At 50.0% G+C, this 22,453-nt stretch overlaps 27 non-coding genes and 1 pseudogene across 27 annotated transcripts; all 28 read left to right on the top strand.

The window, feature by feature from the left end:
* Positions 1–3,863: 3,863 nt before the first annotated feature.
* Positions 3,864–3,982, top strand: LOC123108675 (5S ribosomal RNA). The gene has a single exon (XR_006451999.1). It is a non-coding gene; the product is annotated as a 5S ribosomal RNA (ribosomal RNA).
* A 365-nt stretch (positions 3,983–4,347) lies between these two features.
* Positions 4,348–4,466, top strand: LOC123109494 (5S ribosomal RNA). Its single transcript, XR_006452721.1, has one exon. It is a non-coding gene; the product is annotated as a 5S ribosomal RNA (ribosomal RNA).
* A 365-nt stretch (positions 4,467–4,831) lies between these two features.
* LOC123108623 (5S ribosomal RNA) lies at positions 4,832–4,950 on the top strand. Its single transcript, XR_006451949.1, has one exon. It is a non-coding gene; the product is annotated as a 5S ribosomal RNA (ribosomal RNA).
* Positions 4,951–5,317: 367 nt separating this feature from the next.
* On the top strand, positions 5,318–5,436 carry LOC123108712 (5S ribosomal RNA). The gene has a single exon (XR_006452039.1). It is a non-coding gene; the product is annotated as a 5S ribosomal RNA (ribosomal RNA).
* A 365-nt stretch (positions 5,437–5,801) lies between these two features.
* On the top strand, positions 5,802–5,920 carry LOC123109677 (5S ribosomal RNA). Its single transcript, XR_006452919.1, has one exon. It is a non-coding gene; the product is annotated as a 5S ribosomal RNA (ribosomal RNA).
* A 365-nt stretch (positions 5,921–6,285) lies between these two features.
* On the top strand, positions 6,286–6,404 carry LOC123108788 (5S ribosomal RNA). Its single transcript, XR_006452114.1, has one exon. It is a non-coding gene; the product is annotated as a 5S ribosomal RNA (ribosomal RNA).
* Positions 6,405–6,769: 365 nt separating this feature from the next.
* LOC123109340 (5S ribosomal RNA) lies at positions 6,770–6,888 on the top strand. The gene has a single exon (XR_006452578.1). It is a non-coding gene; the product is annotated as a 5S ribosomal RNA (ribosomal RNA).
* Positions 6,889–7,253: 365 nt separating this feature from the next.
* On the top strand, positions 7,254–7,363 carry LOC123109083 (uncharacterized; annotated as a pseudogene).
* A 364-nt stretch (positions 7,364–7,727) lies between these two features.
* On the top strand, positions 7,728–7,846 carry LOC123109618 (5S ribosomal RNA). Its single transcript, XR_006452849.1, has one exon. It is a non-coding gene; the product is annotated as a 5S ribosomal RNA (ribosomal RNA).
* Positions 7,847–8,211: 365 nt separating this feature from the next.
* On the top strand, positions 8,212–8,330 carry LOC123108777 (5S ribosomal RNA). The gene has a single exon (XR_006452102.1). It is a non-coding gene; the product is annotated as a 5S ribosomal RNA (ribosomal RNA).
* A 365-nt stretch (positions 8,331–8,695) lies between these two features.
* On the top strand, positions 8,696–8,814 carry LOC123109481 (5S ribosomal RNA). The gene has a single exon (XR_006452708.1). It is a non-coding gene; the product is annotated as a 5S ribosomal RNA (ribosomal RNA).
* Positions 8,815–9,179: 365 nt separating this feature from the next.
* LOC123109623 (5S ribosomal RNA) lies at positions 9,180–9,298 on the top strand. The gene has a single exon (XR_006452855.1). It is a non-coding gene; the product is annotated as a 5S ribosomal RNA (ribosomal RNA).
* Positions 9,299–9,663: 365 nt separating this feature from the next.
* On the top strand, positions 9,664–9,782 carry LOC123109720 (5S ribosomal RNA). Its single transcript, XR_006452961.1, has one exon. It is a non-coding gene; the product is annotated as a 5S ribosomal RNA (ribosomal RNA).
* A 365-nt stretch (positions 9,783–10,147) lies between these two features.
* On the top strand, positions 10,148–10,266 carry LOC123109480 (5S ribosomal RNA). The gene has a single exon (XR_006452707.1). It is a non-coding gene; the product is annotated as a 5S ribosomal RNA (ribosomal RNA).
* Positions 10,267–10,631: 365 nt separating this feature from the next.
* Positions 10,632–10,750, top strand: LOC123109822 (5S ribosomal RNA). The gene has a single exon (XR_006453066.1). It is a non-coding gene; the product is annotated as a 5S ribosomal RNA (ribosomal RNA).
* Positions 10,751–11,115: 365 nt separating this feature from the next.
* Positions 11,116–11,234, top strand: LOC123109554 (5S ribosomal RNA). The gene has a single exon (XR_006452783.1). It is a non-coding gene; the product is annotated as a 5S ribosomal RNA (ribosomal RNA).
* A 365-nt stretch (positions 11,235–11,599) lies between these two features.
* On the top strand, positions 11,600–11,718 carry LOC123108729 (5S ribosomal RNA). Its single transcript, XR_006452056.1, has one exon. It is a non-coding gene; the product is annotated as a 5S ribosomal RNA (ribosomal RNA).
* Positions 11,719–12,083: 365 nt separating this feature from the next.
* Positions 12,084–12,202, top strand: LOC123109458 (5S ribosomal RNA). Its single transcript, XR_006452685.1, has one exon. It is a non-coding gene; the product is annotated as a 5S ribosomal RNA (ribosomal RNA).
* A 365-nt stretch (positions 12,203–12,567) lies between these two features.
* Positions 12,568–12,686, top strand: LOC123109589 (5S ribosomal RNA). Its single transcript, XR_006452821.1, has one exon. It is a non-coding gene; the product is annotated as a 5S ribosomal RNA (ribosomal RNA).
* A 365-nt stretch (positions 12,687–13,051) lies between these two features.
* LOC123109501 (5S ribosomal RNA) lies at positions 13,052–13,170 on the top strand. The gene has a single exon (XR_006452728.1). It is a non-coding gene; the product is annotated as a 5S ribosomal RNA (ribosomal RNA).
* Positions 13,171–13,535: 365 nt separating this feature from the next.
* Positions 13,536–13,654, top strand: LOC123109114 (5S ribosomal RNA). Its single transcript, XR_006452407.1, has one exon. It is a non-coding gene; the product is annotated as a 5S ribosomal RNA (ribosomal RNA).
* A 363-nt stretch (positions 13,655–14,017) lies between these two features.
* Positions 14,018–14,136, top strand: LOC123109507 (5S ribosomal RNA). Its single transcript, XR_006452734.1, has one exon. It is a non-coding gene; the product is annotated as a 5S ribosomal RNA (ribosomal RNA).
* A 364-nt stretch (positions 14,137–14,500) lies between these two features.
* On the top strand, positions 14,501–14,622 carry LOC123108651 (5S ribosomal RNA). Its single transcript, XR_006451976.1, has one exon. It is a non-coding gene; the product is annotated as a 5S ribosomal RNA (ribosomal RNA).
* Positions 14,623–14,987: 365 nt separating this feature from the next.
* Positions 14,988–15,106, top strand: LOC123109697 (5S ribosomal RNA). The gene has a single exon (XR_006452940.1). It is a non-coding gene; the product is annotated as a 5S ribosomal RNA (ribosomal RNA).
* Positions 15,107–15,471: 365 nt separating this feature from the next.
* Positions 15,472–15,590, top strand: LOC123109440 (5S ribosomal RNA). Its single transcript, XR_006452668.1, has one exon. It is a non-coding gene; the product is annotated as a 5S ribosomal RNA (ribosomal RNA).
* A 335-nt stretch (positions 15,591–15,925) lies between these two features.
* On the top strand, positions 15,926–16,047 carry LOC123108650 (5S ribosomal RNA). Its single transcript, XR_006451975.1, has one exon. It is a non-coding gene; the product is annotated as a 5S ribosomal RNA (ribosomal RNA).
* Positions 16,048–16,412: 365 nt separating this feature from the next.
* Positions 16,413–16,531, top strand: LOC123108820 (5S ribosomal RNA). Its single transcript, XR_006452152.1, has one exon. It is a non-coding gene; the product is annotated as a 5S ribosomal RNA (ribosomal RNA).
* Positions 16,532–16,896: 365 nt separating this feature from the next.
* Positions 16,897–17,015, top strand: LOC123108766 (5S ribosomal RNA). The gene has a single exon (XR_006452091.1). It is a non-coding gene; the product is annotated as a 5S ribosomal RNA (ribosomal RNA).
* Positions 17,016–22,453: the final 5,438 nt, after the last annotated feature.

Here is a 22,453-nt window from a genome sequence, read left to right as displayed (position 1 = left end):
TGCAGCTAAGCCTCCGAGTGGAAGGCTGGCTTACCACTCGGTAGGATTTTGATAAACTTAGGCGAGCACGAAGCTGCAACTAAGCCCCCGAGTGAGAGGATTGCTCTTCACTCGGTAGGATTTTTATAACTTAGGCGAGCACGAGGTCGCAGCTAAGCCTCCGAGTGGAAGGCTGACTTACCACTCGGTAGGATTTTGATAAACTTAGGCGAGTCCTTGGACTGCAGCTAAGCCCCCGAGTGGAAGGCTGGCTTACCACTCGGTAGGATTTTGATAAACTTAGGCGAAACGGATTCGCAGCTAAGCCTCCGAGTGGGAGTCTGGCTCACCACTCGATAGGATTTTTACAAACTTAGGCGAAACGGATTCGCGGCTAAGCCACCCACTGAGGGGGAGTTTTTATATGGACAAAAATAAAAAGTGATGACACTATTATTTCTAAACCCATGAATTCACTCGGATCTGCGTTTTGCTTGTATTCTTCGAACTCGACCGCTGTCACTTGGGAATCGGCAATTTTGGAGCCCTTCTGAAAGCACTCCTCTGCCTTTTTCCTATCACCGGTGACAGTGATCACACCTTTGGGACCGGGCATCTTCAATTTGAGGTACACGTAACATGGTCGAGCCATGAACCGTGCGTAGGCTGGTCTCCCCAAAATGGCATGATATGCACTTTGAAAATCCACGACCTCAAACGTCAACTTTTCTTTGCGAAAATGCTTTGAATCGCCAAACACTACGTCCAAAGCTATCTGGCCGAGTGACTCGGCCTTCTTCCCTGGTATAACTCCATGGAAGCTCATGTTACTAGTGCTCAGTCGGGACATCGGAATGCCCATACCTTTCAACGTGTCTGCATATAACAGATTCAGCCCACTTCCACCGTCCATCAGCACCTTTGTCAGTCGAGTGCCTTCGACAACTGGATCGACCACCAAAGCTTGCCTCCCAGGGGTGGCAATATGAGTCGGGTGATCAGATTGGTCGAATGTGATGGGTGTTTGAGACCACTTCAGATAATTTGCCTTTGCTGGGGCAACCATGTTAACCTCTCGGTTAATCACTTTCAGTCGACTTCTGCTTTCCACATCTGCGAAGATCATCAGAGTGGAGTTGATATGCGGATATCCTCCCTCACTGTCCTCTTTGTCTTCGGCCTTGTCCGACTCCTTCTCCTTGTCCTTAGACTGTTTTCCCTGAAACTGCTGGATCAGGAGTCGACATTGGCGAGTGGTGTGCTTTGGGTAAATGATATTCCCCTCTTCATCTTTCTTTGTGTGGATGTGGCACGGCATATCCATCACGTCGTTCCCTTCTTTATCCTTCACCTTCTTGGGGTTCCAGGATCCTTTTGGTTTCCCCTTAGACTTTCCTTGAGTCACGGCCAGAGCCTCTCCAGGAGCTGCCGGTTCAGCCTTCCGCTTCTGTTTCCGACTGGTGTTTCCTTTTTCCGACTGACTCGGCTTGTGCTTGCCGCTTCGGAGTCGGTCTTCTTCTTCGCCGTTGGCGTACTTGGTAGCAATCTCCATCATCCGACTCAAGGTCATGTCACCGGTTCGACCAAATTTCAAACTCAGTTCTCTGTTCTTGACACCATCTTTGAAGGCGCATACTGCCTGATGGTCAGAGACATTTTCCACAGTGTGGTGCAAAGTGATCCACCTCTGAATATACTCTCTGAGAGTCTCATTGGTTTTCTGCACGCAGACTTGCAACTCTGTCAATCCCGCTGGTCGCTTGCAAGTCCCTTCACACGTTCTGACGAACACTCGGGACAGATCTTCCCAAGTGTAAATGCTGCTAGGAGGTAATTGAGTCAACCATGCCCTGGCAGAACCTTCCAATATGAGGGGCAGATGCTTCATGGCCACCTCGTCGTTCCCACCACCGATCTGAACTGCCACTCGGTAGTCTTCAAGCCAAGTTTCAGGCTTAGACTCACCAGTGAACTTGCTGACTCCTGTTGCCAACCTGAAATTGGGGGGGATAACCGCGGCTCTGATAGCTCTGCTGAAACATTCAGGACCAGAAACATGTACTCGACTGCTCGTGGGCACATCTCTGTCGAGTGCGCCTCGATGGGCTCTGTTCCGGTCGACCAACCCTTGCACGATAATGGATCGCACGTCAAAGCCTGGCTCTCTATGGTCAACTGGAACCCTACGCCCTGTACTGTACTGACGCCTATCATCTGGCTGCCGAGGAGCGTAAGACCCACCCCTCGGAGGGGAATAGGGCACTCGACGCCTATCATCTCGGTCGAGTCTGTCGCCATATTGATCTCGCCGATTCTCACGCCCTTCGCGCCGCGGAGGCGATCTGGGGCTGTGAGCCGACTGAACCGTATTCACAGTGACAGATCGACTGTGAATTCTGTTGCGCGACTGAGACACGGCTGAATTCTGATCTCCTGCTGCCCGGAGCAGATCCCTGATCTGCAGCAAACCTCTGCCAGCCTCTGACTGCGAAGGCTGAATGGACTCTGCTATACGGGTCGCAGCTGCTAAATTCTGAATTGGGGTTCGATATACCTGAGTCGGCGGGAAGAGTTGACGTCGACTGGTGTCGAGAACTCGTTGCCGCGCGCGCTCGTCGAGTGCTCGCTGAAGGTTCTCCAGTCGAGTGCGCTCGGCCAAATTGGCCAGACGCGCCTCCTCCAAGGCACGAGCCTCGGGGGTTTCTCCTGCGATGGGAATACGCAGGGGATCCTCGTTCCTGCGGCGAAGCTCTTCTCTTTGCAGAGAGTCGAGTGGCTCGGGCTGGTACTCTTCGTAGCCTCGTGCAGGGTCGCCGCCGTCGCCTGCTCCACCACCGCGGGCGAAGCCAGGAGGGCTGTGGGGCCCGTCGACCATCAAGATTTCCGCCGCTGGATCACTGCTTCCGCACTCGGATGCAGTCTCTCCGGAGCCAGTCGACTGATCGAACAAGCCGTAGAGAGATTCGTTGGGCTCGATTGCCGCAACTTGTGTAGTGGTCGACTGGCGAGCCACCGCGTGACTCACCCATCGCTGAAGCCTCGACCGGCCTGAGCGCTTGCGCTGGCGGGAGACCGGGAGGGTGGAAGATGGAGGAGCCGACCGATACTGGGTCGATGGTTGCCGCAGCAGAACGCCGCGGACACATGCGCGAAAATGCATCGCACCGCGGACGGGGAGCACATCTACGTCGAGTGGAGCCTCCTGGAGCCATGCGGAGTCGTCGGCGACGAAGGTGAGAGTGCCGAGACGGATCTCTTCACCCTTGACCAAAACTCCAGCAGACACCATGATGAGAGTACTCGGAAGAATCGCAACTTCTCCACAAAATCGCTAAAACACCTGCCCCAAGGTGGGCGCCAACTGTCGTGGTTCTAAGCCTGACAGTAGAGTGGGGGGTGGGTATGGAGAGGCAAGGTCCTAGCTATGGAGAGGTTGTAAGCACAAAGGATGTACGAGTTCAGGCCCTTCTCGGAAGAAGTAACAGCCCTACGTCTCGGAGCCCGGAGGCGGTCGAGTGGATTATGAATGTATGGATTACAAGGTGCCGAACCCTCCTGCCTGTGGAGGGGGGTGGCTTATATAGAGTGCGCCAGGACCCCAGCCAGCCCACGTAGGAGAGGGTTTAAGGTGAGTTAAGTCTGGGGCGTTACTGGTAATGCCCCACATAAAGTGCCTTTACTATCATAAAGTCTACTTAATTACAGGCCGTTGCGGTGCAGAGTGCCTCTTGACCTCCTGGTGGTCGAGTGAGTCTTCGTGGTCGAGTCCTTCAGACCAGTCGAGTGAATCCTCGTTGGTCGACTGGAAGGCGACCTCTTCTAAGGATGTCCTAGGGTAAGTTACTTGGAACAGGTCCATGACCCTACCCTAGGTACATAACCCCATCAGCGATCATACCAGCACTAAAGCACCGGATCCCATCAGAACTCCGAAGTTAAGCGTGCTTGGGCGAGAGTAGTACTAGGATGGGTGACCTCCTGGGAAGTCCTCGTGTTGCATTCCCTTTTTTAATTATTTTTGTACGTGCGTGAGGAACAGAACGCACGTGCATGATATATATTAAGCCTGTCATCATATTTTTGACATTTGCGATATGTTTTAGCTCGAAGCTCATTAGTCACGCGTCTAGGGAGAGCTGGGGCGCGAAAAGCGCGTTCTGAAAGGGGTGTAAAATACGTGTTGCTGCGGTATAGAGGGAGGGGTGGAAATCGTGGTAAACTCGTCTTCGTAGTTGAGCGAGAGAGTAAGTAGTATAGGGCATTATCCATTAGTAGGCGACGGTTGTAATGATAGTAAGAATGTACGTCCGTCTTTGTAGCGGACGTGGGAGTGGGAAGCATAAGGGATGAAGCCGGGGGTAACATGTCGGATGCGATCATACCAGCACTAAAGCACCGGATCCCATCAGAACTCCGAAGTTAAGCGTGCTTGGGCGAGAGTAGTACTAGGATGGGTGACCTCCGGGGAAGTCCTCGTGTTGCATTCCCTTTTTTAATTATTTTTGTACGTACGTCAGGAACAGAACGCACGTGCGTGATATATATTAAGGTTGTCATCATATTTTTGACCTTTGCGATATGTTTTAGCTCGGAGCTCATTAGTCACGCGTCTAGGGAGAGTTGGGGCGCGAAAAGCGCGTTCTGAAAGGGGTGTAAAATACGTGTTGCCGCGGTATAGAGGGAGGGGTGGAAATCGTGGTAAACTCGTCTTCGTAGTTGAGCGAGAGAGTAAGTAGTATAGGGCATTATCCATTAGTAGGCAACGGTTGTAATGATAGTAAGAATGTACGGCTTTCTTTGTAGCGGACGTGGGAGTGGGAAGCATAAGGGATGAAGCCGGGGGTAACATGTCGGATGCGATCATACCAGCACTAAAGCACCGGATCCCATCAGAACTCCGAAGTTAAGCGTGCTTGGGTGAGAGTAGTACTAGGATGGGTGACCTCCTGGGAAGTCGTCGTGTTGCATTCTCTTTTTTAATTATTTTTGTACGTGCGTGAGGAACAGAACACACGTGCGTGATATATATATTAAGCCTGTCATCATATTTTTGACATTTGTGATATGTTTTAGCTCGAAGCTCATTAGTCACGCGTCCAGGGAGAGCTGGGGCGCGAAAAGCGCGTTCTGAAAGGGGTGTAAAATACGTGTTGCTGCGGTATAGAGGGAGGGGTGGAAACCGTGGTAAACTCGTCTTCGTAGTTGAGCGAGAGAGTAAGTAGTATAGGGCATTATCCATTAGTAGGCGACGGTTGTAATGATAGTAAGAATGTACGGCCGTCTTTGTAGCGGACGTGGGAGTGGGAAGCATAAGGGATGAAGCCGGGGGTAACATGTCAGATGCGATCATACCAGCACTAAAGCACCGGATCCCATCAGAACTCCGAAGTTAAGCGTGCTTGGGCGAGAGTAGTATTAGGATGGGTGACCTCCGGGGAAGTCCTTGTGTTGCATTCCCTTTTTTAATTATTTTTGTACGTACGTCAGGAACAGAACGCACGTGCGTGATATATATTAAGCTTGTCATCATATTTTTGACATTTGCGATATGTTTTAGCTCGGAGCTCATTAGTCACGCGTCTAGGGAGAGTTGGGGCGCGAAAAGCGCGTTCTGAAAGGGGTGTAAAATACGTGTTGCCGCGGTATAGAGGGAGGGGTGGAAATCATGGTAAACTCGTATTCGTAGTTGAGCGAGAGAGTAAGTAGTATAGGGCATTATCCATTAGTAGGCGACGGTTGTAATGGTAGTAAGAATGTACGGCCGTCTTTGTAGCGGACGTGGGAGTGGGAAGCATAAGGGATGAAGCCGGGGGTAACATGTCGGATGTGATCATACCAGCACTAAAGCACCGGATCCCATCAGAAATCCGAAGTTAAGCGTGCTTGGGCGAGAGTAGTACTAGGATGGGTGACCTCCTGGGAAGTCCTCGTGTTGCATCCCCTTTTTTAATTATTTTTGTACGTACGTGAGGAACAGAACGCACGTGCGTGACATATATTAAGCCTGTCATCATATTTTTGACATTTGCGATATGTTTTAGCTCAGAGCTCATTAGTCACGCGTCTAGGGAGAGTTGGGGTGGGAAAAGCGCGTTCTGAAAGGGGTGTAAAATACGTGTTGCTGCGGTATAGAGGGAGGGGTGGAAATCGTGGTAAACTCGTCTTCGTAGTTGAGCGAGAGAGTAAGAAGTATAGGGCATTATCCATTAGTAGGCGACGGTTGTAATGATAGTAAGAATGTACGGCCGTCTTTGTAGCGGACGTGGGAGTGGGAAGCATAAGGGATGAAGTCGGGGGTAACATGTCGGATGCGATCATACCAGCACTAAAGCACCGGATCCCATCAGAACTCCGAAGTTAAGCGTGCTTGGGCGAGAGTAGTACTAGGATGGGTGACCTCCTGGGAAGTCCTCGTGTTGCATTCCCTTTTTTAATTATTTTTGTACGTACGTGAGGAACAGAACGCACGTGCGTGATATATATTAAGCCTGTCATCATATGTTTGACATTTGCGATATGTTTTAGCTCGGAGCTCATTAGTCACGCGTCTAGGGAGAGTTGGGGCGCGAAAAGCGCGTTCGGAAAGGGGTGTAAAATACGTGTTGCTGCGGTATAGAGGGAGGGGTGGGAATCGTGGTAAACTCGTCTTCGTAGTTGAGCGAGAGAGTAAGTAGTATAGGGCATTATCCATTAGTAGGCGACGATTGTAATGATAGTAAGAATGTATGGCCATCTTTGTAGCGGACGTGGGAGTGGGAAGCATAAGGGATGAAGCCGGGGGTAACATGTCGGATGCGATCATACCAGCACTAAAGCACCGGATCCCATTAGAACTCCGAAGTTAAGCGTGCTTGGGCGAGAGTAGTACTAGGATGGGTGACCTCCTGGGAAGTCCTCGTGTTGCATTCCCTTTTTTAATTATTTTTGTACGTACGTGAGGAACAGAACGCACGTGCGCGATATATATTAAGCATGTCATCATATTTTTGACATTTGCGATATGTTTTAGCTCGGAGCTCATTAGTCACGCGTCTAGGGAGAGTTGGGGCACGAAAAGCGCGTTCTGAAAGGGGTGTAAAATACGTGTTGCTGCGGTATAGAGGGAGGGGTGGAAATCGTGGTAAACTCGTCTTCGTAGTTGAGCGAGAGAGTAAGTAGTATAGGGCATTATCCATTAGTAGGCGACGGTTGTAATGGTAGTAAGAATGTACGGCCGTCTTTGTAGCGGACATGGGAGTGGGAAGCATAAGGGATGAAGCCGGGGGTAACATGTCGGATGCGATCATACCAGCACTAAAGCACCGGATCCCATCAGAACTACGAAGTTAAGCGTAGAGTAGTAGTAGGATGGGTGACCTCCTGGGAAGTCCTAGTGTTGCATTCCCTTTTTAATTATTTTTGTACGTACGTGAGGAACAGAATGCACGTGCGTGATATATATTAAGCCTGTCATCATATTTTTGACATTTGCGATATGTTTTAGCTCGGAGCTCATTAGTCACGCGTCTAGGGAGAGTTGGGGCGCGAAAAGCGCGTTCTGAAAGGGGTGTAAAATACGTGTTGTCGCGGTATAGAGGGAGGGGTGGAAATCGTGGTAAACTCGTCTTCGTAGTTGAGCGAGAGAGTAAGTAGTATAGGGCATTATCCATTAGTAGGCGACGGTTGTAATGATAGTAAGAATGTACGGCCGTCTTTGTAGCGGACGTGGGAGTGGGAAGCATAAGGGATGAAGCCAGGGGTAACATGTCGGATGCGATCATACCAGCACTAAAGCACCGGATCCCATCAGAACTCTGAAGTTAAGTGTGCTTGGGCGAGAGTAGTACTAGGATGGGTGACCTCCTGGGAAGTCCTCGTGTTGCATTCCCTTTTTTAATTATTTTTGTACGTACGTGAGGAACAGAACGCACGTGCGTGATATATATTAAGCATGTCATCATATTTTTGACATTTGTGATATGTTTTAGCTCGGAGCTCATTAGTCACGCGTCTAGGGAGAGTTGGGGCGCGAAAAGCGCGTTCTGAAAGGGGTGTAAAATACGTGTTGCCGCGGTATAGAGGGAGGGATGGAAATCATGGTAAACTCGTCTTCGTAGTTGAGCGAGAGAGTAAGTAGTATAGGGCATTATCCATTAGTAGGCAACGGTTGTAATGATAGTAAGAATGTATGGCCTTCTTTGTAGCGGACGTGGGAGTGGGAAGCAAAAGGGATGAAGCCGGGGGTAACATGTCGGATGCGATCATACCAGCACTAAAGCACCGGATCCCATCAGAACTCCGAAGTTAAGCGTGCTTGGGCGAGAGTAGTACTAGGATGGGTGACCTCCTGGGAAGTCCTCGTGTTGCATTCCCTTTTTCAATTATTTTTGTACGTACGTGAGGAACAGAACGCACGTGCGTGATATATATTAAGCCTGTCATCATATTTTTGACATTTGCGATATGTTTTAGCTCGGAGCTCATTAGTCACGCGTCTAGGGAGAGTTGGGGCGCGAAAAGCGCGTTCTGGAAGGGGTGTAAAATACGTGTTGCTGCGGTATAAAGGGAGGGGTGGAAATCGTGGTAAACTCGTCTTCGTAGTTGAGCGAGAGAGTAAGTAGTATAGGGCATTATCCATTAGTAGGCGACGGTTGTAATGATAGTAAGAATGTACGGCCGTCATTGTAGCGGACGTGGGAGTGGGAAGCATAAGGGATGAAGCCGGGGGTAACATGTCGGATGCGATCATACCAGCACTAAAGCACCGGATCCCATCAGAACTCCGAAGTTAAGCGTGCTTGGGCGAGAGTAGTACTAGGATGGGTCACCTCCTGGGAAGTCCTCGTGTTGCATTCCCTTTTTTAATTATTTTTGTACGTACGTGAGGAACAGAACGCACGTGCGTGATATATATTAAGCCTGTCATCATATTTTTGACATTTGCGATATGTTTTAGCTCGGAGCTCATTAGTCACGCGTCTAGGGAGAGTTGGGGCGCGAAAAGCGCGTTCTGAAAGGGGTGTAAAATACGTGTTGCCGCGGTATAGAGGGAGGGGTGGAAATCGTGGTAAACTCGTCTTCGTAGTTGAGCGAGAGAGTAAGTAGTATAGGGCATTATCCATTAGTAGGCGACGGTTGTAATGGTAGTAAGAATGTACGGCCGTCTTTGTAGCGGACGTGGGAGTGGGAAGCATAAGGGATGATGCCGGGGGTAACATGTCGGATGCGATCATACCAGCACTAAAGCACCGGATCCCATCAGAACTCCGAAGTTAAGCGTGCTTAGGCGAGAGTAGTACTAGGATGGGTGACCTCCTGGGAAGTCCTCGTGTTGCATTCCCTTTTTTAATTATTTTTGTACGTACGTGAGGAACAGAACGCACGTGCGTGATATATATTAATCCTGTCATCATATGTTTGACATTTGCGATATGTTTTAGCTCGGAGCTCATTAGTCACGCGTCTAGGGAGAGTTGGGGCGCGAAAAGCGCGTTCTGAAAGGGGTGTAAAATACGTGTTGCTGCGGTATAGAGGGAGGGGTGGGAATCGTGGTAAACTCGTCTTCGTAGTTGAGCGAGAGAGTAAGTAGTATAGGGCATTATCCATTAGTAGGCGACGGTTGTAATGATAGTAAGAATGTACGGCCGTTTTTGTAGCGGACGTGGGAGTGGGAAGCATAAGGGATGAAGCCGGGGGTAACATGTGGGATGCGATCATACCAGCACTAAAGCACCGGATCCCATCAGAACTTCGAAGTAAAGCGTGCTTGGGCGAGAGTAGTACTAGGATGGGTGACCTCCTGGGAAGTCCTCGTGTTGCATTCCCTTTTTTAATTATTTTTGTACGTACGTGAGGAATAGAACACACGTGCGTGATATATATTAAGCCTGTCATCATATTTTTGACATTTGCGATATGTTTTAGCTCGGAGCTCATTAGTCACGCGTCTAGGGAGAGTTGGGGCGCGAAAAGCGCGTTCTGAAAGGGGTGTAAAATACGTGTTGCTGCGGTATAGAGGGAGGGGTGGAAATCGTGGTAAACTCGTCTTCGTAGTTGAGCGAGAGAGTAAGTAGTATAGGGCATTATCCATTAGTAGGCGACGGTTGTAATGGTAGTAAGAATGTACGGCCGTCTTTGTAGCGGACGTGGGAGTGGGAAGCATAAGGGATGAAGCCGGGGGTAACATGTCGGATGCGATCATACCAGCACTAAAGCACCGGATCCCATCAGAACTCCGAAGTTAAGCGTGCTTGGGCGAGAGTAGTACTAGGATGGGTCACCTCCTGGGAAGTCCTCGTGTTGCATTCCCTTTTTTAATTATTTTTGTACGTACGTGAGGAACAGAACGCACGTGCGTGATATATATTAAGCCTGTCATCATATTTTTGACATTTGCGATATGTTTTAGCTCGGAGCTCATTAGTCACGCGTCTAGGGAGAGTTGGGGCGCGAAAAGCGCGTTCTGAAAGGGGTGTAAAATACGTGTTGCCGCGGTATAGAGGGAGGGGTGGAAATCGTGGTAAACTCGTCTTCGTAGTTGAGCGAGAGAGTAAGTAGTATAGGGCATTATCCATTAGTAGGCGACGGTTGTAATGGTAGTAAGAATGTACGGCCGTCTTTGTAGCGGACGTGGGAGTGGGAAGCATAAGGGATGATGCCGGGGGTAACATGTCGGATGCGATCATACCAGCACTAAAGCATCGGATCCCATCAGAACTCCGAAGTTAAGCGTGCTTAGGCGAGAGTAGTACTAGGATGGGTGACCTCCTGGGAAGTCCTCGTGTTGCATTCCCTTTTTTAATTATTTTTGTACGTACGTGAGGAACAGAACGCACGTGCGTGATATATATTAATCCTGTCATCATATGTTTGACATTTGCGATATGTTTTAGCTCGGAGCTCATTAGTCACGCGTCTAGGGAGAGTTGGGGCGCGAAAAGCGCGTTCTGAAAGGGGTGTAAAATACGTGTTGCTGCGGTATAGAGGGAGGGGTGGGAATCGTGGTAAACTCGTCTTCGTAGTTGAGCGAGAGAGTAGGTAGTATAGGGCATTATCCATTAGTAGGCGACGGTTGTAATGATAGTAAGAATGTACGGCCGTTTTTGTAGCGGACGTGGGAGTGGGAAGCATAAGGGATGAAGCCGGGGGTAACATGTGGGATGCGATCATACCAGCACTAAAGCACCGGATCCCATCAGAACTTCGAAGTTAAGCGTGCTTGGGCGAGAGTAGTACTAGGATGGGTGACCTCCTGGGAAGTCCTCGTGTTGCATTCCCTTTTTTAATTATTTTTGTACGTACGTGAGGAATAGAACACACGTGCGTGATATATATTAAGCCTGTCATCATATTTTTGACATTTGCGATATGTTTTAGCTCGGAGCTCATTAGTCACGCGTCTAGGGAGAGTTGGGGCGCGAAAAGCGCGTTCTGAAAGGGGTGTAAAATACGTGTTGCTGCGGTATAGAGGGAGGGGTGGAAATCGTGGTAAACTCGTCTTCGTAGTTGAGCGAGAGAGTAAGTAGTATAGGGCATTATCCATTAGTAGGCGACGGTTGTAATGGTAGTAAGAATGTACAGCCGTCTTTGTAGCGGACGTGGGAGTGGGAAGCATAAGGGATGAAGCCGGGGGTAACATGTCGGATGCGATCATACCAGCACTAAAGCACCGGATACCATCAGAACTCTGAAGTTAAGCGTGCTTGGGCGAGATTAGTACTAGGATGGGTGACCTTCTGGGAAGTCCTCGTGTTGCATTCCCTTTTTTAGTTATTTTTGTACGTACGTGAGGAACAGGACGCACGTGCGTGATATATATTAAGCCTGTCATCATATTTTTGACATTTGCGATATGTTTTAGCTCGGAGCTCATTAGTCCCGCGTCTAGGGAGAGTTGGGGCGCGAAAAGCGTGTTCTGAAAAGGATGTAAAATACGTGTTGCTGCGGTATAGAGGGAGGGGTGGAAATCGTGGTAAACTCGTCTTCGTAGTTGAGCGAGATAGTAAGTAGTATAGGGCATTATCCATTAGTAGGCGATGGTTGTAATGATAGTGAGAATGTACGGCCGTCTTTGTAGCGGACGTGGGAGTGGGAAGCATAAGGGATGAAGCCGGGGGTAACATGTCGGATGCGATCATACCAGCACTATAGCACCGGATCCCATCAGAACTCCGAAGTTAAGCGTGCTTGGGCGAGATTAGTACTAGGATGGGTGACCTCCTGGGAAGTCCTCGTGTTGCATTCCCTTTTTTAATTATTTTTGTACGTACGTGAGGAACAGAACGCACGTGCGTGATATATATTAAGCCTGTCATCATATTTTTGACATTTGCGATATGTTTTAGCTCGGAGCTCATTAGTCACACGTCTAGGGAGTGTTGTGGCGCGAAAAGCGCGTTCTGAAAGGGGTGTAAAATACGTGTTGCTGCGGTATAGAGGGAGGGGTGGAAATCGTGGTAAACTCGTCTTCGTAGTTGAGCGAGAGAGTAAGTAGTATAGGGCATTATCCATTAGTAGGCGATGGTTGTAATGATAGTAAGAATGTACGGCCGTCTTTGTAGCGGACGTGGGAGTGGGAAGCATAAGGGATGAAGCCGGGGGTAACCTGTCGGATGCGATCATACCAGCACTAAAGCACCGGATCCCATCAGAACTCCGAAGTTAAGCATGCTTGGGCGAGAGTAGTACTAGGATGGGTGACCTCCTGGGAAGTCCTCGTGTTGCATTCCCTTTTTTAATTATTTTTGTACGTACGTGAGGAACAGAACGCACGTGCGTGATCTATATTAAGCCTGTCATCATATTTTTGACATTTGCGATATGTTTTAGCTCGGAGCTAATTAGTCATGCGTCTAGGGAGAGTTGGGGCACGAAAAGCGCGTTCTGAAAGGGGTGTAAAATACGTGTCGCTGCGGTATAAAGGGAGGGGTGGAAATCGTGGTAAACTCGTCTTCGTAGTTGAGCGAGAGAGTAAGTAGTATAGGGCATTATCCATTAGTAGGTGACGGTTGTAATGATAGTAACAATGTACGGCCGTCTTTGTAGCGGACGTGGGAGTGGGAAGCATAAGGGATGAAGCCGGGGGTAACATGTCGGATGCGATCATACCAGCACTAAAGCACCGGATCCCATCAGAACTCCGAAGTTAAGCGTGCTTGGGCGAGAGTAGTACTAGGATGGGTGACCTCTTGGGAAGTCCTCGTGTTGCATGCCCTTTTTTAATTATTTTTGTACGTACGTGAGGAACAGAACGCACGTGCGTGATATATATTAAGCCTGTCATCATATTTTTGACATTTGCGATATGTTTTAGCTTGGAGCTCATTAGTCACGCGTCTAGGGAGAGTTGGGGCGCGAAAAGCGCGTTCTGAAAGGGGTGTAAAATACATGTTGCCGCGGTATAGAGGGAGGGGTGGAAATCGTGGTAAACTCGTCTTCGTAGTTGAGCGAGAGAGTAAGTAGTATAGGGCATTATCCATTAATAGGCGACGGTTGTAATGGTAGTAAGAATGTATGGCCGTCTTTGTAGCGGACGTGGGAGTGGGAAGCATAAGGGATGAAGCCGGGGGTAACATGTCGGATGCAATCATACCAGCACTAAAGCACCGGATCCCATCAGAACTCCGAAGTTAAGCGTGCTTGGGCGAGAGTAGTACTAGGATGGGTGACCTCCTGGGAAGTCCTCGTGTTGCATTCCCTTTTTTAATTATTTTTGTACGTACGTGAGGAACAGAACGCATGTGCGTGATATATTAAGCCTGTCATCATATTTTTGACATTTGCGATATGTTTTAGCTCGGAGCTCATTAGTCACGCGTCTAGGGAGAGTTGGGGCGCGAAAAGCGCGTTCTAAAAGGGGTGTAAAATACGTGTTGCCGCGGTATAGAGGGAGGGGTGGAAATCGTGGTAAACTCGTCTTCGTAGTTGAGCGAGAGAGTAAGTAGTATAGGGCATTATCCATTAGTAGGCGACGGTTGTAATGGTAGTAAGAATGTACGGCCGTCTTTGTAGCGGACGTGGGAGTGGGAAGCATAAGGGATGAAGCCGGTGGTAACATGTCGGATGCGATCATACCAGCACTAAAGCACCGGATCCCATCAGAACTCCGAAGTTAAGCGTGCTTGGGCGAGAGTAGTACTAGGATGGTTGACCTCCTGGGAAGTCCTCGTGTTGCATTCCCTTTTTTAATTATTTTTGTACGTACGTGAGGAACAGAACGCACGTGCGTGATATATATTATGCCTGTCATCATATTTTTGACATTTGCGATATGTTTTAGCTCTGAGCTCATTAGTCACGCGTCTAGGGAGAGTTGGGGCGCGAAAAGCGCGTTCTGAAAGGGGTGTAAAATACGTGTTGCCGCGGTATAGAGGGAGGGGTGGAAATCGTGGTAACTCGTCTTCGTAGTTGAGCGAGAGAGTAAGTAGTATAGGGCATTATCCATTAGTAGGCGACGGTTGTAATGATAGTAAGAATGTACGGCCGTCTTTGTAGCGGACGTGGGAGTGGGAAGCATAAGGGTTGAAGCCGGGGGTAACATGTCGGATGCGATCATACCAGCACTAAAGCACCGGATCCCATCAGAACTCCGAAAAAGTTAAGCGTGCTTGGGCGAGAGTAGTACTAGGATGGGTGACCTCCTGGGAAGTCCTCGTGTTGCATTCCCTTTTTTAATTATTTTTGTACGTACGTGAGGAACAGAACGCACGTGCGTGATATATATTAAGCCTGTCATCATATTTTTGACATTTGCGATCTGTTTTAGCTCGGAGCTCATTAGTCACGCGTCTAGGGAGAGTTGGGGCGCGAAAAGCGCGTTCTGAAAGGGGTGTAAAATACGTGTTGCCGCGGTATAGAGGGAGGGGTGGAAATCGTGGTAAACTCGTCTTCGTAGTTAAGCGAGAGAGTAAGTAGTATAGGGCATTATCCATTAGTAGGCGACGGTTGTATTGGTAGTAAGAATGTACGGCCGTCTTTGTAGCGGACGTGGGAGTGGGAAGCATAAGGCATGAAGCCGGGGGTAACATGTCGGATGCGATCATACCAGCACTAAAGCACTGGATCCCATCAGAACTCCGAAGTTAAGCGTGCTTGGGTGAGAGTAGTACTAGGATGGGTGACCTCCTGGGAAGTCCTCGTGTTGCATTCCCTTTTTTAATTATTGTTGTACGTACGTGAGGAACAGAACGCACGTGCGTGATATATATTAAGCATGTCATCATATTTTTGACATTTGCGATATGTTTTAGCTCGGAGCTCATTAGTCACACGTCTAGGGAGAGTTGGGGTGCGAAAAGCGCGTTCTGAAAGGGGTGTAAAATACGTGTTGCCGCGGTATAGAGGGAGGGGTGGAAATCGTGGTAAACTCGTCTTCGTAGTTGAGCGAGAGAGTAAGTAGTATAGGGCATTATCCATTAGTAGGCGACGGTTGTAATGGTAGTAAGAATGTACGGCCGTCTTTGTAGCGGACGTGGGAGTGGGAAGCATAAGGGATGAAGCCGGGGGTAACATGTCGGATGCGATCATACCAGCACTAAAGCACCGGATCCCATCAGAACTCCGAAGTTAAGCGTGCTTGGGCGAGAGTAGTACTAGGATGGGTGACCTCCTGGGAAGTCCTTGTGTTGCATTCCCTTTTTTAATTATTTTTGTACGTATGTGAGGAACAGAACGCACGTGCGTGATATATATTAAGCCTGTCATCATATTTTTGACATTTGCGATATGTTTTAGCTCTGAGCTCATTAGTCACACGTTCTGAAAGGGGTGTAAAATACGTGTTGCCGCGGTATAGAGGGAGGGGTGGAAATCGTGGTAAACTCGTCTTCGTAGTTGAGCGAGAGAGTAAGTAGTATAGGGTATTATCCATTAGTAGGCGACGGTTGTAATGATAGTAAGAATGTACGGCCGTCTTTGTAGCGGACGTGGGAGTGGGAAGCATAAGGGTTGAAGCCGGGGGTAACATGTCGGATGCGATCATACCAGCACTAAAGCACCGGATCCCATCAGAACTCCGAAAAAGTTAAGCGTGCTTGGGCGAGAGTAGTACTAGGATGGGTGACCTCCTGGGAAGTCCTCGTGTTGCATTCCCTTTTTTAATTATTTTTGTACGTACGTGAGGAACAGAACGCACGTGCGTGATATATATTAAGCCAGTCATCATATTTTTGACATTTGCGATCTGTTTTAGCTCGGAGCTCATTAGTCACGCGTCTAGGGAGAGTTGGGGCGCGAAAAGCGTGTTCTGAAAGGGGTGTAAAATACGTGTTGCCGCGGTATAGAGGGAGGGGTGGAAATCGTGGTAAACTCGTCTTCGTAGTTAAGCGAGAGAGTAAGTAGTATAGGGCATTATCCATTAGTAGGCGACGGTTGTAATGGTAGTAAGAATGTACGGCCGTCTTTGTAGCGGACGTGGGAGTGGGAAGCATAAGGGATGAAGCCGGGGGTAACATGCCGGATGCGATCATACCAGCACTAAAGCACCGGATCCCATCAGAACTCCGAAGTTAAGCGTGCTTGGGTGAGAGTAGTACTAGGATGGGTGACCTCCTGGGAAGTCCTCGTGGTTTATTCCCTTTTTTGATTATTTTTGTACGTACGTGAGGAACAGAACGCACGTGCGTGATATATATTAAGCCTGTCATCATATTTTTGACATTTGCGATATGTTTTAGCTCGGAGCTCATTAGTCACGCGTCTAGGGAGAGTTGGGGCGCGAAAAGCGCGTTCTGAAAAGGGTGTAAAATACGTGTTGCTGCGGTATAGAGGGAGGGCTGGAAATCGTGGTAAACTCGTCTTCGTAGTTGAGCGAGAGAGTAAGTAGTATAGGGCATTATCCATTAGTAGGCGACGGTTGTAATGATAGTAAGAATGTACGGCCGTCTTTGTAGCGGACGTGGGAGTGGGAAGCATAAGGGATGAAGCCGGGGGTAACATGTTGGATGCGATCATACCAGCACTAAAGCACCGGATCCCATCAGAACTCCGAAGTTAAGCGTGCTTGGGCGAGAGTAGTACTAGGATGGGTGACCTCCTGGGAAGTCCTCGTGTTGCATTCCCTTTTTTAATTATTTTTGTACGTACGTGAGGAACAGAACGCACGTGCGTGATATATATTAAGCCTGTCATCATATTTTTGACATTTGCGATATGTTTTAGCTCGGAGCTCATTAGTCACGCGTCTAGGGAGAGTTGGGGCGCGAAAAGCGCGTTCTGAAAAGGGTGTAAAATACGTGTTGCTGCGGTATAGAGGGAGGGGTGGAAATCGTGGTAAACTCGTCTTCGTAGTTGAGCGAGAGAGTAAGTAGTATAGGGCATTATCCATTAGTAGGCGACGGTTGTAATGATAGTAAGAATGTACGGCCGTCTTTGTAGCGGACGTGGGACTGGGAAGTGTCGTGGTTCTAAGCCTGACAGTAGAGTGGGGGGTAGGTATTGAGAGGCAAGGTCCTAGCTGTGGAGAGGTTGTAAGCACAAAGGATGTACGAGTTTAGGCCCTTCTCGGAGGAAGTAACAGCCCTACGTCTCGGAGCCCGGAGGCGGTCGAGTGGATTATGAGTATATGAGTTACAAGGTGCCGAACCCTTCTGCCTGTGGAGGGGGGTGGCTTATATAGAGTGCGCCAGGACCCCAGCCAGCCCACGTAGGAGAGGGTTTAAGGTGAGTTAAGTCTGGAGCGTTACTGGTAACGCCCCACATAAAGTACCTTTACTATCATAAAGTCTACTTGATTACAGGTCATTGCAGTGCAGAGTGCCTCTTGACCTTCTGGTGGTCGAGTGAGTCTTCGTGGTCGAGTCCTTCAAGTCAGTCGAGTGTGTCCCTCGTTAGTCGACTGGAAGGCGACTTCTTCTGAGGGTGTCCTTGGGTAAGGTACTTAGATCAGGTCCATGACCCTACCCTAGGTACATAACCCCATCATTATCCCCCGAATGGATTGAGGCTTCGAGTGAGGAAGGAGTTGATGTCGTTTCCGATTAACCTTTGTGCCCTGGTCGTGCGTTGTCCTGGACCAAAGAATCTCTTTGTCGACAGGGAGCAATTCGCCTTCAGTCGACTCGATCCATTCTATTTTTGCGTCGAGTGATCTTTCGGGCTTCGACGATGTCCGAGCGACGGATCGCCGGAAACACCGCGTCTGACAAACTGATTTGCTGTTCGCGGATTCCGCGGGATGCGAAATTTGGGGACGCGCGCGAAGCGGGGCGGACCGCGGCGTTCGGATGGGACGGGGCATAGACGCCTCGATCTTCGCGCCGCCTTTTTCGCCACGTATCCCGTCTGCATAACTGCTCCCAGATATGATTAGATCGACGGGCCCACCTGTCATCCACTCGGAAGGGACCTTATAAATGTGCCCGGCGAGGATTTCTGTGCTGCGCCTCAGCATTCTCTCCCTCTCTCTGCTTCCTTCTTCCCCGCCCAGCGTGCTCGCTCTCGCCCCCGCACCACTTCCCTTCGCGCATCTCGCCGGCGACCATGGCCAAGGAGAAGTCGGCGGCGCTGGAGCGCGCAAAGAAGGCGTCGGTGTCGGAGAAGGCGAAGGGGAGATCCACCAGCCGCGGAGGGTCCTCGTCCAGATCCCGCCTGCCGAAGGGCTGGGTCCAAGGAGACTGGATCCAGTCGACCATCACAGAGAATGACCTCCTCAACATGGCCAACGAGGGCTTGATCCCTCACGGAGCCGCGAGGCTTCCGGGGAAGGAGTGGCAGCCTCAGCCTGAAGAGGGTGAGTGTGTGCTTTTGGCCACCCATGTCGATCGTGGGTTTTCTTTGCCGCCGAGTGTTTTCTTCCGTGGATTCTTGAATTTCTTCGGAGCGCAGCTCCACCACTTTACCCCAAACTCCATTGCCTATCTTGCTGCATTCGTGTCCATGTGTGAGGGTTTCTTGGGCTGTCGACCGCACTGGGGTTTGTTCAAACATATATTCACGTGTCGCTCTCAGACCGTGAAGAAGGCGAGCCCAGGTGATGAGAGAACCCGAGTCGTCCAAATGTGTGGGGGCCTGGGGATCCAGGTGAGGAATAAGAGCACCTTCCCGCCCATGACCTTTCCCGAGTCCGTCAGAGGCTGGCAGTCGACTTGGTTCTACTGCCAGGTCCAGTCGACGCCAGGGCAGTCGAGTGGACTCCCTCCGTTTAACATGGACCGAGTGAATAAGCCCTCCCCTCTGAAGCTGATTCCGGAGGAGAAAGCTGATGTCAAGATGTTGATGGAGCGCGTGGTGCAGTTGGTTCGGGAGGGAGTGACGGGCATGGACCTCCTGGAGGTCTTCCTCAGGCGTCGCATCCAGCCCCTTCAGTTCCGGAGCCACTGCATGTGGTTGTACTGTGGGACCGAAGACGAGACTAGAGTCCATCCAGAAGCAGTCGACGACGTCACTCTGGAAAGATGGATGGTAGCCGTTACCGGAAATAAGGATAACCCACGCGGAGCCAGAAGGATTCCTCCACTCGACCACAACAGCGACCCAAACAAGGTACACTTGCCCTGCTCTCCACTGCGCTCTTGTCGCATTCATTTCTGTTTACCCTGCCGACTTGTCGACTGATCCTTGTCTGGACATCTGCTAGGCCCTCACCGAGCTGTACTCGATGCCCAATGGGGCACAAGCTTCGACTGAGGAGGGCGAGGCGAGCGGGGGCGAGAGCCAGGAAGAGGAGGAATGGGACTCGGATGTTGCAGAGGATGATGACGACGATGATGATGATGACGGTGATGAAGATGACGTCGAGGACAAGGAAGAAGAGGAGGAGGAGGTCGTACCACCGCGCTCAGAAAGGCGGTCGAAGCTTGTCCACGACCCTTCGACCGAACGTGGTAAGGGGGTTGCGACCGCCACTCAGTCGACCAAGCGCCCTCGGACCACCTCTCCGGTGCCGACTGAAAAGGCGCCGAAGCAGCCCAGGGCGGCCTCGTCGAAGCCGATCAAGCTCCTGCCGAAGATGAAGGTGTCCATCCCTACCATATCAGGGTAACCGTGCTGCTCATATTTTCTTATTTTGTGTGAACTTTGTCTCTGGTCGACGCTGAAGTTAGTCGACTGATCCTTTGGAGTTGCAGTGCTGCTACTTCTGAAACCTCGGCCCGGGCTGATGACCACGAGATGGAGGACGCAGCAACTTCGAACCCAGGTACTGTATTCTTAACGTTGTTCTTAGTCGACTGACTCGCGATCTCTGATCCTGATCTTCTCTGTAGCTCCACCCAATACTGTTATCAATCTCCCTGATGATGATGAGGATGAAGAGCCGCTGAAGCGCGGGAGGAGTCGGAAAGCGTCCGCCAGTAAGGTGCCTCAGGATGTGACGGCGCCCGAGATTCTGACAGTGGAGGAAGAGAACATCACTCGACACACGGTGTCCTTCGCGGATCCATTGACAAGTGCTCAGCAGCCCTCCCTCTTCACGACGCACCACGTCCCAGAGGACCAAGCCGGCGCAGCGAAGGAGGCGATACGCCAAGTGGGAATCATGATGGAGCAGCTGAAGACCATCCGGGATGCGAGTCAGGCGGCTTATGACGCCAGTTCTGCCCTCCAAAGCAATGTCCAGGTCAGTCGACCGCTGTTTGTTCTGTTGGATATGCTACCAAAAACTTTTCTTTTCCGGAATTTATAGTAGTCACCCACTGGGTGTGTCGATAAAACTCCGTGTTAGCGGGGGCACGCTGAGTGCACCCGCTGGGTGTAGTCCCCAAGGCTAAGGTCGACTGCTGGCAGTCGGCCTTAGGCTTTATGATGTCAATTTTTCTGTCAGTCGACTATGTCGACTGGATTTCACAAACCGGTGGGGGCACGCTGAGTGCACCCACTGGGTGTAGTCCCCGAGACTGTGGTCGACTGCTTGCAGTTGATCACAGTCTTAGAGAATACATCTTTTTTTTGAGGTCGACTGGTCGACTTTGTCTTCAACAGGATTAGTGGGGGCACGCTGAGTGCACCCACTGGGTGTAGTCCCCGAGACTACGGTCGAATGCTTGTATTCGGATGTAGTCTTAGAAACGTGAGTTTTTCCCTTTTTCACTCGGAAGTGAATTAAATTTGACATTTAGTCGATTGGTTCTTCGCAGAACTCTTGTGATCTTGTGGCTCGCTACTCAGAGCTGGAACACAAGCATACTCAAGTCGAGCTGAGCTTGAAGCTGGTTCAGGAGAAGCTGACAAAGGCAAAGGAGGAGACCGAAGGTATGTTTGGTGAGACCCTGACGACTGCTTTTCCCCTTGCTTGTTTCAAAATCTGATCTTGCTGTAACTTGCAGGTAAGGTAAGGGAGGCCCAACAGAAGAAAGACCTTGAGCTGGCTGAGAAGATCAAGCTTGCTGACGAGAAGTTAGCTTCAGTCACCAAGCTCGAACAAGACAATACCAATCTGAAAGCTGCTCTTGGGATTGCCAACAAGGAGGTCAGTCGACTGAAAACTGATAAAGCTGCCCTGACCGACCAAGTCGCCAAGTTGACTGGGAAGAAAACTGATCTGGAGGCCTTCCTGAGTGGACTTGCCAAGAAGCTGTTTCTTATGCTTGAAGGTAAACCTCTATGCTTGGCAGACATTTCCAATTGTGATTTTTCCATTCGACCATCTCCTTGACTTAGTGATCACCCTTGCAGAATTTTGTCAAAACTTTGAAGAAGAAACTAGCCGGCTGGAGCCAAACCTCGACCCCGTCAATTCTCCGGTGAACGATGAAGTTGCCATGGATGTTCTCCGACTGGAGTCCCGTGTTGCAGCTGTCGTGGACTATCTCGCAAGGCTGAAGGCCGCCACATCTCGCATCGACTCGACGCTTTGGCCTGAGGAGACACTTCAGAATGACCTTGAATCGCTGATGGCCCGGTTGAACACGATCCCTGGTCGAGTGCAGGAATGGAAGAAGTCCTCGGCTCGGTGTGGTGCAGATGTTGCTCTGTGTCTTGCCCGAGTCCACTGTAAGGATGCACGAGAAGAGAAGCTGGCGGCCCTTCGGGTGGCCAATACCAAGAAGCACGACTTCAGGTCCTTTATGGAAACTTTCCTTGCATCTGCCACTCGGATCGCCGACGGAATTGACCTTGATGAATTCGTTGCTCCTTCCAGCCCTCCACAGGAGGGGTAAAAAACTTCTTCTGGCTCGATGCTTTTAAATTTGCCTCGGTATGCCGAGTGGAATTGTAACCGATAAACTTTAACAGGCTTAACGCCTGAGCACTCTCGGTTCCTTTAGATATCGATTCAAACTTGAATTTGGTGCTTGAATATGATTGCCTTTGGCTCGAAATGTCTTTTGCAGGTTCAAAGCAAGGCGCCTTTACTGCAATCGACTTATTCTTCAGTCCACTTAGGCGAGCACTGGGCTGCAGCTAAGCCCCCGAGTGAGAGGTTTACTCTTCACTGGGCAGGATTTCGATAACTTAGGCGAGTGCTTGGACTGCAGCTAAGCCTCCGAGTGAGAGGGTTGCTTTACACTCGGTAGGATTTTGATAACTTAGGCGAGTGCTTGGACTGCAGCTAAGCCCC

The sequence above is a fragment of the Triticum aestivum genome, chromosome 5A (assembly GCF_018294505.1).
Source record: "Triticum aestivum cultivar Chinese Spring chromosome 5A, IWGSC CS RefSeq v2.1, whole genome shotgun sequence".
Classification (NCBI taxonomy): Eukaryota; Viridiplantae; Streptophyta; class Magnoliopsida; order Poales; family Poaceae; genus Triticum; species Triticum aestivum.
The sequence above is the reverse complement of the archived record's forward strand: the minus strand, read 5'-3'. Positions and strand labels throughout refer to the sequence as shown.